The 6,000-nt window shown below is 38.5% G+C and overlaps 1 non-coding gene across 1 annotated transcript; it reads right to left on the minus strand.

Annotated features, from left to right (window-relative positions):
* Positions 1-3,908: 3,908 nt before the first annotated feature.
* trnat-ugu (transfer RNA threonine (anticodon UGU)) lies at positions 3,909-3,980 on the minus strand. Its single transcript has one exon. It is a non-coding gene; the product is annotated as a tRNA-Thr (tRNA).
* Positions 3,981-6,000: the final 2,020 nt, after the last annotated feature.

The following is a 6,000-nucleotide window of genomic DNA, read 5'->3' on the forward strand; positions in this document are numbered from 1 at the left end:
CACCAAAATGGCATTCTGAAATCAACACAAAAAATGGCATCACCATAGTCTCCAGACTGTGCTGAGTTCAACGAGCTATCCCGCTTGACCGTAGCTCGCTCGGTCTAAGCGCAACGACCATTAGAAAAGTAGGCCCAAAATGAAGCCTGCCCCACAATGTCATTTGCTTTTGAGTGACAGTGAGAGAACCGTTAGGGTGAGAAGAAAAATTACACCACATGAATGTTCCTAAGGTCCTCCCGATCCGTGCAAGCCTAACCTTGACCGTGTGGCATTAACCCTTAACAGTAAAACAGTGTTTTTTGATCTCACAGATTACAGTGTCATCTCTCCCCATAGGAATACATTGCCTGCACCCCTAATTTCAAACTGAAGTCTATATGGGTTATGAATGCCGTATGAACCTGTCTTCGGTACCAGTCCATCAGGCCACTATGAGGTCTACCTGTGTTGATTCTGAGCTTCCTGGACCAACCGGAAGTGGTTAAAATCACCCTAAAAGTGTTTACCCATACCCTGCCTGCAGTTTGACAGACATAGTGCATTCAACCCTGTGTAAATCAGTCAGTTCTTAACGTAAGGACTTAAAACTCAGGATTCTGTAACAGCATACCCCAATGAGGATATGTGTTGATTTATAGCTTCCTGTGCCAACCGGAAGTGCCATAATTGGTGTCTCAGGGGATGTTTCGAGGGGTTAAAAAAAGTCTGATCTTTCCAAAACTTCATATGTGTGATTAGGCAACCCCCATGTACTGTAAATCAGTCATTTTTCCCCCAAAAAATCAAAGGAAAAAAAAATCACACTAAAACACAACTTGGATGGAGGGACGTATTGGGGTGCGTAGAGACAGACAGTGGCTGCAATAGTTAGCTTTGTTGGAGCTAAAAAAGAACCGTCAGACCTAGAGTTCCGAAACTTTAGAAACCTGTTCTAGACCTCCGGTCGATGGTGCGTGGTGAGTTACGTGGCTCTAGACGGTTCTCGGACCGAGAAACAGCCTCGTACATTTGCAATACCTTCAATTCATTTTGACCATTACGAAAATGACGACGTTTAGAAAAGTCTCAGAGACGCAAGGCTAGGTGCATTGAAACCGGCTCGGCCCATAGAGAGGGACCCCAACGTTTCTGTCCGATAGCTCGTTCAAGGACCCCGTAGCAAAGCATGGAAAAAAGTGGATTTTCAGCACCAATTAGGGTTTTTCTCGGACACCAAATGACCTATCGAGCCGAAACTTGGGATTCGGGGTCGCCTCAGCTAGGCCAACACATAACATAAGAAATGGACCCGCAGCTAGAACGTAACTACGTGTTTTATGTTTTTTTTATGGTTTGAACCGAAGGCGTTGTGAATTTTGGGCCAGCTCTGAAGTATGTAATAGTTGGCTACTAAACGAGTTGGAAAAAGTGGGTTTGGTGTCAGTTTGTATCAGTTTGGTGTCAGAATTATATCTAATTGACTGATGGACTCTTGTCCACTTGACTCTTGTACATTTGCAATATGTTTAAACAGTGAGGTACCATCACCAAAAGCGACATTCTGAAATCTACCCTAACGAGCGATTGAGATGAACCAGAATCACTGCAAAGCCATCCCGAGTTCATCGGGCCAGTCAATTTCACATTCCTGCAGGATTTTTATAGCATGACCAATTCGTGATGGTACCTGCCCATTGAAACATATTGCAAATGCACAGGGACTTTGAAAAAGTAAGGAAACATAAACAAAACAATTTTTGGGGGGGGTTACCAGTTGCACATTTCAGATCACCAGTTGCACATTTCAGATCACCAGTTGCACGGAGGAAAATCGTTACTTTTGACTTTAACTTTTGACTTCCTATGACATCATATTGCAAATGGACAAAACATATGCCTTATGCACAAGTAAAACAAAAAAAAATTATGATAATACAAGTTGACAAAGGTATAGTTTGAGCAAAGTATAGTTTGAATTTTGAGCAAGACAAATTTGTGATGGTACCTGCCCATTAAAACATATTGCAAATGCACAGTGACTTTGAAAAAGTAAGGAAACATAAACAAATGGACATAATGAAATCATCATTTTTTTTTCTTCCGGTTACCAGTTGCATGCGCATTTGCAATATGATTCTATAGTGAAAAAACATCACCAAATGGACATGATGAAATCAACACAACGAGTGATGGAAATGAACAACTATCACTGCCCGGCCGTCCCGAGTTCATCAGTTCAGTCAATTTTGGCCCCCAAAAAAATTGACTTTTGACTTCCTATGAAATCATATTGCAAATGGACAAATCATATTCCTTATGCACAAGTAAAAAAAAAAATAATTATGATAATAACATTTTACAGAAGTATATTCATACACTTCTTACACATGATTAATTGTCTTAAAATCAAAACAATTTCGAAAAACGGTCCAGAAAGCACTTTTTTTAGTTTTTAAAGTTTAAAAAAAAAATCTAATTTTTGACTTTTGACATCCTATTAAATCATATTGCAAATGAACAAAACATTTGCCTTATGCACAAGTAAAAAAAAAAAAAAAATATGATAATAAAAGACGACTAAAATATGTTGATACAGTTCTTATACATGTGTAATTGACACAAAATTCGAAAGAATTTTGAAAAACGGTCCAGAAAGCACTTTTTTAAGGGTGTGTGAAGTTTTTTATAAAATTTTGACATTTTTGACTTTTGACTTCCTATGAAATCATATTCCAAATGGAGAAAACATATGCCTTATGCACAAGTAAAAAAAATAAAAAAAATGATAATAAAGTATGACTAAAGTATGTTGATAAAGTTCTTATACATGTGTAATTGACACAAAAATTGAAAGAATTTTGAAAAACGGTCCAGAAAGCACTTTTTTAAGGATGTGTGAAGTTTTTTACCAAATTTTGACATTTTTGACTTTTGACTTCCTATGAAATCATATTCCAAATGGAGAAAACATATGCCTTATGCACAAAAAAAAAAAAAAAAAATTATAATAAAGTATGACTAAAGTATGTTGATAAAGTTCTTATACATGTGTAATTGACACATAAATTGAAAGAATTTTGAAAAACGGTCCAGAAAGCACTTTTTTAAGGATGTGTGAAGTTTTTTACCAAATTTTGACATTTTTGACTTTTGACTTTTGACTTCCTATGAAATCATATTCCAAATGGAGAAAACATATGCCTTATGCACAAGTAAAAAAAAAAAAAAAAATGATAATAAAGTATGACTAAAGTATGTTGATAAAGTTCTTATACATGTGTAATTGACACAAAAATTGATAGAATTTTGAAAAACGGTCCAGAAAGCACTTTTTTAAGGATGTGTGAAGTTTTTTACCAAATTTTGACATTTTTGACTTTTGACTTTTGACTTCCTATGAAATCATATTGCAAATGGACAAAACATATGCCTTATGCGCATGTAATTAAAAAAATAAAAAATATGATAAAAAAATTGGACAAAAGTATATTCATACAGCTCTTACACATGTGTAATTGACAAAAAAATCGAAAGAATTTCGAAAAAAGGCCCAGAAAGCACTTTTTTAAGGGGTGAAAAGTTTTAGAAAAAAATATCCTTTTTTCAAAATTTTGCTTTTGGATGTTGACTTGGGTTGCATTTCCAATATGAAAAACCCAGATGGAGCGCACTCGCCCCCTGTTGGATTTTTGAAGTGTTACAATTGGCAATTGCCATATACTTTGCACGAATCAACGCCGCTTTGGGTGGTATTGGACATCGTGTATATGGTTTGTCCAATGCCAATATCTTGCCATTCATTTTTGTACAATTCAGGGGGGTATTCCCTTACTATATAATAGCAGGGTTGCCATTTTGAGAAAACTTTTTTTCTTCAAAGTCCTCCAGTGAAAGAACCTTCCCATGGTACCAGCTATCTTTCAGTAAGGCACAGATGGGATTTGAACCCATGATCTTCGGTTTACAAGACCGACGCCTTACCGCTTGACCACCATGCCACTCTATTCTGCAAGATATTTATCAACATTCTGGAAAGTAGTAGTTGTGTAATGTGAATTTGGCACACAAATAACATCTCTGTTTCCTGTGAGAATTTTTACATTCTGAAAAGTAGGAGTTGTGTAATGTGAATTTGGCACACAAATACTCAGTGGAGAACCTTGGGATTGAACCAAGGACCTCATACTAAAATAGCATGCACTCCCCCTCTGAGCTTCGATCCCATTTTATTTGCAGATAAAATGCAATATTAATACAATGTACTTTTTATATACACCACTCCATTGAAGCTACAATGAAATGATAGCAGCAATTCTAAATACAAGCAAGTATGGACAGTCATCTAACCCATGAACTTCAGTTTATGAAAATGATGCAATTGAAGTTGGCAACCATGCCACTTCTGTTCCATGAATGTACGAACAGGGATTGAACACATGTTCTTCAGATTACAAGAGCAAATTATTTAGCACATCTCTGTTTCCTGCTGAGAATTTCAACATTCTGGAAAGTTGTTGACTTTTGTGCATTTGCAATATGTTTAAACGGAGAGGGACCATCACCAAAATGGCATTCTGAAATCAACACAAAAAATGGCATCACCATAGTCTCCAGACTGTGCTGAGTTCAACGAGCTATCCCGCTTGACCGTAGCTCGCTCGGTCTAAGCGCAACGACCATTAGAAAAGTAGGCCCAAAATGAAGCCTGCCCCACAATGTCATTTGCTTTTGAGTGACAGTGAGAGAACCGTTAGGGTGAGAAGAAAAATTACACCACATGAATGTTCCTAAGGTCCTCCCGATCCGTGCAAGCCTAACCTTGACCGTGTGGCATTAACCCTTAACAGTAAAACAGTGTTTTTTGATCTCACAGATTACAGTGTCATCTCTCCCCATAGGAATACATTGCCTGCACCCCTAATTTCAAACTGAAGTCTATATGGGTTATGAATGCCGTATGAACCTGTCTTCGGTACCAGTCCATCAGGCCACTATGAGGTCTACCTGTGTTGATTCTGAGCTTCCTGGACCAACCGGAAGTGGTTAAAATCACCCTAAAAGTGTTTACCCATACCCTGCCTGCAGTTTGACAGACATAGTGCATTCAACCCTGTGTAAATCAGTCAGTTCTTAACGTAAGGACTTAAAACTCAGGATTCTGTAACAGCATACCCCAATGAGGATATGTGTTGATTTATAGCTTCCTGTGCCAACCGGAAGTGCCATAATTGGTGTCTCAGGGGATGTTTCGAGGGGTTAAAAAAAGTCTGATCTTTCCAAAACTTCATATGTGTGATTAGGCAACCCCCATGTACTGTAAATCAGTCATTTTTCCCCAAAAAAATCAAAGGAAAAAAAAATCACACTAAAACACAACTTGGATGGAGGGACGTATTGGGGTGCGTAGAGACAGACAGTGGCTGCAATAGTTAGCTTTGTTGGAGCTAAAAAAGAACCGTCAGACCTAGAGTTCCGAAACTTTAGAAACCTGTTCTAGACCTCCGGTCGATGGTGCGTGGTGAGTTACGTGGCTCTAGACGGTTCTCGGACCGAGAAACAGCCTCGTACATTTGCAATACCTTCAATTCATTTTGACCATTACGAAAATGACGACGTTTAGAAAAGTCTCAGAGACGCAAGGCTAGGTGCATTGAAACCGGCTCGGCCCATAGAGAGGGACCCCAACGTTTCTGTCCGATAGCTCGTTCAAGGACCCCGTAGCAAAGCATGGAAAAAAGTGGATTTTCAGCACCAATTAGGGTTTTTCTCGGACACCAAATGACCTATCGAGCCGAAACTTGGGATTCGGGGTCGCCTCAGCTAGGCCAACACATAACATAAGAAATGGACCCGCAGCTAGAACGTAACTACGTGTTTTATGTTTTTTTTATGGTTTGAACCGAAGGCGTTGTGAATTTTGGGCCAGCTCTGAAGTATGTAATAGTTGGCTACTAAACGAGTTGGAAAAAGTGGGTTTGGTGTCAGTTTGTATCAGTTTGGTGTCAGAATTATATCTAA

Source organism: Oncorhynchus clarkii, unplaced genomic scaffold (assembly GCF_045791955.1).
Source record: "Oncorhynchus clarkii lewisi isolate Uvic-CL-2024 unplaced genomic scaffold, UVic_Ocla_1.0 unplaced_contig_8806_pilon_pilon, whole genome shotgun sequence".
Classification (NCBI taxonomy): domain Eukaryota; kingdom Metazoa; phylum Chordata; class Actinopteri; order Salmoniformes; family Salmonidae; genus Oncorhynchus; species Oncorhynchus clarkii.